This window comes from Chrysochloris asiatica, unplaced genomic scaffold (assembly GCF_000296735.1).
Source record: "Chrysochloris asiatica unplaced genomic scaffold, ChrAsi1.0 scaffold00131, whole genome shotgun sequence".
NCBI lineage: Eukaryota > Metazoa > Chordata > Mammalia > Afrosoricida > Chrysochloridae > Chrysochloris > Chrysochloris asiatica.
In genome coordinates this window covers 304,374-311,870 of record NW_006408649.1, presented here as the reverse complement: position 1 = coordinate 311,870, position 7,497 = coordinate 304,374, and the positions used below count along the sequence as shown (strand labels likewise).

Sequence of the window (7,497 nt, the reverse complement as noted above, 5' to 3'; positions counted from 1 at the left end):
CTTACAAGCTTTCCATGTTGATATTTCTGGTTATTCCTTTCTCTCCCCCTCCAGTGTCTGTTTTATAATGTATTGCAAGGAAAACCATGATTCAAAAGACAGCCAAGCATCTTAACATTATTCACCCCTTTTCCCCATTCCATCCATGTCTCAGTCTCTGTATTCCAGAGCAGAGCTTTCTTAAAGGGACTCCCAGCAAGAGGGTATACTAGGCAAAATGTTACATAGGCCCTCCAAAACAGAGATAAGAAAAACACAAAATGAAACAGTTGCAGATCCTGGATCCATGAGCTTCAGGTGAAGAGATAAAGAAGTTGATTGAATTCTTACTAGGAGAAGCTGAACAAATAGGCAAAAAAAGAAAGAGACTGGTGAACTACATTTGCTGACCAGGTGCAGTACAGCCATCTTGAACTTCTGAGTGGCTTTGGAAGCAGATGGCGACTAGGAGGCATAGAGGCACACTGGTGAATGGTGACAAGAGAAGTGTGATTTTTTTTTTCTTGTTCCCCAGCTCCGCCTGGTGACCAGAGGTGTGGCCACCCCCAGTCTTGTCCACCAACAGCGAAGTTCCTGCTCTCCAGGTTGTCGGAGCCGCACAGTAGTGAGCCACAGTTATGAGCTGCATCATTGTGAGTTGGGTACTGGCTGCACAAACCCTGATGCCTGGATTCACGTGAGACTTGCTCTAGACCTACAGAGCCAGTCCTGACCATCTCTGGATTAGCGGAACTCCTGTGGCTGGCTGCCCAGCCGTTGCTGGCTGCCTGGAATGATGCCAATCCCAGCTGCTGTGGGGTTGGCACAAACTACTTTCATATTAGGTGCCCAGAACAGACAATACTTGGCCTACAGGAATTCCATCTGGGCTGGGAGCACCACCATCGCAACTCTTGCCAATTAAACATCTGAGCTCCTTGAATACCAGAAGCCCAAAAGTTTTCTCCTCTCTGGGTCTGGTACCTGCCCTGTTTTCTCTCACTTTCACGGTTTACTCTTTCTTCTCCTTCTTCCTGTCTTTCTCTTTTTCTGTCTTTTTGAAATCTCTTCTATCTCTGCTTTCATTTTTTCTTATTCTGTTTCTCCACACCCCCTTCCTACCCACAACCCCTGCTTCTTCTTCTTTCTCTTATTTTTTTGCTATTGATTTTTCCCTTTCTTTTTTATTCATTCCTATCCCTAACTATGTTGTGTTTTTACCTTGTGTGATTTTTGTTTTTCTTTCCCTTCTTGGTTATGGTACTCTTTTTCTAGCTACTGCCTGTTGTATTTTTTCTCTTGTATTATTTTATTTGCTTGTTTGATTTTTGTTTCTCTGGGGTGTGTGTGTGTGTTTTCTCTTCTTACCTTACCCAACAGGAGGCAGCAACTGTGTCCATAAAACCAAATCACAAACATACTTTCAGAAGCCCCATCCACTGGGCAAAAGTCAACACCAGCTTCTCTACTCCTGATCAATAACAACAACAAACATCAGTCAAACCCATCCTATACTGAGCTGCACACACGACAGAGAACACTGCACACACTTCCATTCTCTAATCATACTCATCAGGATGCAGCTGGTGAGTACTTAAGACTACACCAAAATACAATCACCAATTAAGTATAAATACAATGACGCCACAATGTTGCCAGGGCAACAAACAATTCCAATTCACAGGAAGAAATGAGACAAGAGTGACTCAAGCAAGTAACCAAGATGCAGGGCCAGAAAAGTTTCTTGAAGTAGAAAAAGCACTGGAACTACCTGAAAGAGAATTCAAAAGAATGATATTTAGGTGCCTTTAACGGATTGAGAAAAGGTCAAGGAAAGCAAGAAAGAATTCAGGAAAACACTACAGTAACAAATGAACAAAAGAGGTGAAAGATTGGTGATCATCCAAAACCTTAGATAATTAATACTAAGATTTCAGAAATGGATAATACATCAAAAGACAAAAAGAGTTTAAATGAATCAATGGATGTTTAAATTTTGAGTCTGAAGAAAAATCTTCCAATACTAGTATGCTAGAACAAAGAGAAAAAAAAATTAATTAAAAAATCTAAAGAATCCTAAAGCTTATGTGGAACACTATGAAGAATAATTAACAGGTAATCAAAATTTCAGAGTCCTGGTACAGCACTGCAGGATAATGCACTGGACGAAAAGGTCAGTTTTAAGTGCAAGAATGGCCATTCAAACTCACCAGGCACTTCTGGGAAACCCTATATAGGGTGGCTATGAGTTGGAACCAACTCAGCAGTACTTAAAAACGACAATAACAACAATAAGAATTTCAGAACTGGACGAGAAAAAGAAAAGCACTGAAAATGCAATCAAAGAACTGCTAGAGTAAAACTTTCCTAACATTACGGGATATGAGAAGATAAGTAATTTAACAAACCCCAGACAAGACAGACCTCAAAAGAAAATCACCAAGATATATCATAATGAAACTTTTCAAAATCTAAAATATGGAAAGAATCCTGACATTAGCTCTGGAAAAAAAGTTACAATAAGGGCAAACCAGTAAGACTGAGCTCTATAATTTCTCAGCAGAAAACATGCAGACAAGAAGGCAACAATAAGATATATACAAAACTCCAAAAGAAAAAGAAACTTGCAAACCAAGAATTATATAGCCAGCAAACTGCGCCTCAAATATAATGGTAACATTAGAACATTCCCAGATAAACAGAAATCAATGGAGTTTATAATAACCAGACCAACTTTACAAAAAACTACTAAAAGGAGTTACTTGGACTGAGAACCAACAACAGAAGACAACAACCTGAGAGTAACATACATGGAAACACCACCCAGAACTCAATCCAGATATATAAGTATCCAAAGTGAAACAAGCCTACAAGACTGAAAATAGGGAACCAGCAATATCAATTTATAATGAAGACAACTACAAAGCAAAAAAGAGGGAAGAGTGCAGTTACAGAACTTCTAAATGGGATGGGGAGGTTCCCATTACATTTGCAAATGAATAAATATATAGAAATGTCATCCATTTATGAACAGAAAATATAAAAAATTCTGTTTCCAGTGGCAGGGAAATTTCAAATGGATTGTGTGAATGGAATAATAAGTAATCACTGTTTCCCTTCAAGTAGGTGGAAACAAGCTAAAGTAAACAAAGAACAAAAAACAAGTTTAAATGATTTCAAAGTGTGGTTTGAGTTTCAAGGTCAGAGAAGTTTCCAATACAATGTAAAAATACGAGGAAAAAAAATGCAGTTTTCTTGTTCCTGAAGTAAAAATATAAAAAGTTATTTTATATATATTTGAAATTGTATCCTTGACCAAGGGTGTGTGCATTTTTTTCCTATTCATTCACAATTATTCTAAAGACTTTTGCATGTTTTTTACATACTCATCTTAAGGGACAGGAAAGTTCTGCATATGTGTGAAAATGAAAAAGAAAAATGTACTACACTCCTCCAATTCATCAAAAGAAAATACATACTTTTCATGTTTTCAGAGTACTTTTTGTAACATTATAAACTTACTTTTCAATGAATTCAGAGAAAAATAAAAAATGTATAGTTTGTTCTATCGTGAATAAAAATTCTACGGAGTTTTGAATTCCAAAATTACTCTTTGAATTGCAAGAACATGTCAATTTCAAATACATTCAATGAATAAGAAAAATGTATGTAGTTTACCCCATTCCATTATTAGGAAATAAAAGAGTTTGACATGTTTTCAGTTCCCTGTTTGCATGGCAAGGACGGAAGGGTAACCAATATATGTGAGAGTGAGAAAAAAATAGGCACAGTTTCCTCTGTCCGTTGGCAAGAATTGCTGAGATTTTTGCATGTTTTCAGGTTAGGAATATTTTTACTGCAATTCTTAATGCTCTGTGCATTACCAGGTTAGGAATATTCTTACTGTAATTTTTTCATGAGTGTAAGGTATATACAGTTCCCATACATGAATGGGAAATCTATGTTTTCAATTATGAAATTGTTATGTGAATGAGAAAACATGTATAACTTCTTCTATTAATAAGCTAGAATTGTGAACAGTTTTTTAAAAAAAGAATATACTTAGAGGTCAGCTCTTAGATGCCATACCATTCTTTGACATCCCCACACCCTCTTCACATCACATACCTGATTTAAGTACCCGTAGGACATGTTCTGTTACATTTTACTCTCTTAATAACAATATACTGTCCATATATCTTTGTTAGTCTACCTCTCTCCTCTGCCAGAATTTTCTCTCTTTGAGGACAAGATATATTCATTATTTAATTCTCACTACCTAGTAAAGCAAGCCATTCATGCACATAACACTGTTGTTGTTAACTGCCATTGGGTCGATTCTGACTCATAGCGACTCTGTACAGGGTTTCCAAGGAGCAGCTGGTGGGTTTGAACTGTCAACTTTGTGGTTCACAGTTTAGTGCTGATCTTACAGTGCCACACAGAAGTCGCGTGTACATATTAAGGATGCAAAAATTTTACCTCAATAAAAAATGTCATTTGCAAATATAGCACAAACAATTCAAAGTTGTAATATAAATGCAATACAATTTAGATTTTTAAGCTACAAAAGTCTTTGCATTTTTAATTGATATTGTTGTTAGGTGCCTTTGAGTGAGTTGTGACTCACAGCGACCCTGTATAGGGTTTCCAAGGAGCGGCTGGTGGATTTGAACTGCCAGCCTTATGGTTCACAGACCAGTACTGATCTGTACTGATGCTGTTGTTGTTAGTTGCCCTTGAGTCAGTTCTGACTCATAGCGGCCCTGTATAGGGCTTATAAGGAACAGCTGGTAAGTTTGAACCACAGACCTTGTGGTTCAAACCAACCTTGTCTTTAAGTGTATAATCCCAGAGCGCCACACCAGGACTCCATTTTAATTGATAGAAACATAAAAGTATTTCCTTGGAAAAGGTTTAGTTACAGTACCAAGAAAAAAGTTTTAAGTTTGGAGAAAAAAATAAAACATATCACAGAAAGGGTTGAATAGTACCTTTTATACCATGTCCCCATCAATCTTCCTTCTGGATTGCAGAGGTTTAAATTAAATCCAAAGCAAATTTTGGTACAATTTAATTTAAAATGGTTCTAAAGCAAAGAAATGGTCTAATACCAAAACATATTCAATGTTTTCATAACAAACATGTAGGGAGAAATGAAACAATGTGCAAAAATTGCCTGGTCATACTTAATATAAAATCTATTTTCAACATAACCTTTTGAAATGTCTGCATTTATTCAGAATACACTGAAACAAAAAACAGTACAGTAAGACTTAAGGTTTGCTTCTTATTTCCCTTAAATGTGTGAACAGGCTAGATTAACAGTCCTCAATTATTCAAACAAATGCTAACTAGATGTTGCTATGAAGGTATTTTGGAGATGTAATTAAAGTCCTTAATCAGTTTATTTTAAATAAGGGGAGCTCATCCTGATGACCTGGCTACATCTCAGGGAATCAGATAAGCCTTAAGAAGCGGGGAAAAGTTTGTAAGAGAAAGAAATTCCACCTGTGTACCAAAGCTTCAATCCATGCCTATGGAGTTCCATCCTGCTGCTGATCTTCACATGACATCAAGACCAACTGAGCTACATTTCAGATTTGCTTAAGTCATCTCCACCACAATCCCCCAAACCAATAACTTGCAATAAATCTCTTAATATGTATGCATCCTGTTTGTGCAACTTCTCTGGTTGAAACATGAATGATAGAACAGTTTTCTGAACTATCTGAAAAGCATAGTCTTACAGTTAACATCTAATCTCATATTAAAGAAACACAGCAAAATCTAATGAACCTCTCTGAACGCAATACAAAACAATGGGGAGAGAAATTAAGTGTCTGTTAATTACCACAATCCAAAGTCAAAAAGTTAGAAAGGCAGAATGAGGATACAGGATTTGGAGTCAGAAACTATTGTGAAAGTCACAATAAATTATCAAACTTCTCTATTTCTCAGCTTCCTCAGTTTCAAAGTAAAATCCATATATCTGCCTCTAAGCAACACAATAAGAAACAACCGAGATAAAAACTATGAAAGTATAAAATATAAACTTTTACATGAAAAATATTTGTAATATAAACTTTTACATGAAAAAAGTGAAAGTCATCTTGAACTCCAAATTTGAAATATATAATTGCTTTAATTCCATAAAGTTTCAATTTGTGTAGACTGGAAAAAAGCAATAAATAGGTCAATAAAAAATGATATTTAGAGAAACAGCAAAAACAATACAAATGGAAACAAATACTTAGAGCAACCAGGATTATAGCCAGAGTAGAAATCTATGAAGAAATTTCAGATGTTTCATCTGAAGAAAAGACTCCTACCAATAGCATCATGATAGGGCTTTAAGTATCTGAAATACAATTTAAAATATATTTATAAATTATTTGAAACTCTGTTCACAAGATGGCACTTAATTCCCTTTCCCTTGAGGGTACATCGGTCATAATGATTTGCTTCTTATGGAGGGAAATGATGGTGTGTAAATTCTGAAACTAAGTTATAAAAGGCATTACAGTTTCCTTGCTCCCTCATGCATGAATCTTTATAAGAGAGATCAGCTGCTATGTTAGGAGGACACTCAAGAAACTCTAGAAAGAGTTGCCCATGGCAAGGAATTAAAGCTCTTATCCACAGCTAACAAGGAAGTGAGTCCTCTTGCCACAAGAGTGAGACATCTTGGAAGCAGACTAATCCCAGTCAAGGTCTCAGATGGAATCCTGAACATGGGTGGGCCTGTGTGACTGCACAATGAAATTAAGTTGCCCAGATTCAAAGGTTTAATTAGAAGCAGCCATACAGAATGCCGGTTTCTTTGGGATCACTGGCTTCGACTCTTTAGCCATCATGTAATTAAGTGTAGGTACTCTGAGATCACAATATGAAAAGATCACATGCAAAATACGCACAGAGAAGCCTGGAGACTCCTAGCTATTTCAGGCCTCAATTTTTAACACTCAGATGCCAGATGTGTGTAAAAAGGCCTTTGTATCCAATGACTCCATCCCTAGCCACTATATAACTTCAGTTGCAAAGGAGCACAAACCACCTGGCTGAGCCCAGTTAATATCCATAATTGGGAGAGATAAACATAACTTATTGTTGTTTTATGCCACTAAAATTTTAAGCGGTTGGTAAAGCAGCAATACATAAGTAGAGCAAGCACTTCAGAAGATTCAGGTAAATGTCAAATACTTTGTGATCCTTTCCTTAATAACCCAGGCAAAAATCAGCCTACCACATTTGTCAAAACAAGCCATACACCATTACATATTGCAGCATAATTATTTGCTTCCTACACTAAAATGGTAATATTGACTCCACTTTAAAGTTTGGGAATTAACAATGTGGTTAAATTCTACATAGGTGCTACTCTGTGGTACTAAGGAAGACTGTTCTTCCATTAAAAATTCAGATATTTTCACTGATATTCCTGTTACTATCTCAACATGTCATGATCTCCCTGAGTAGTACAAATCATTAAGCACTCAATCACTAGCTGAAAAGCTG

The 7,497-nt window shown here is 36.5% G+C and overlaps 1 protein-coding gene across 1 annotated transcript in view; it reads right to left on the bottom strand.

Moving 5' to 3' along the window:
- NBAS (neuroblastoma amplified sequence) overlaps positions 1-7,497 on the bottom strand; it is a gene marked incomplete at its 5' end in the record, with an annotated part of 556,069 nt that overhangs the window by 285,610 nt on the left and 262,962 nt on the right. The gene's annotated exons all lie outside the window — the stretch shown is intronic.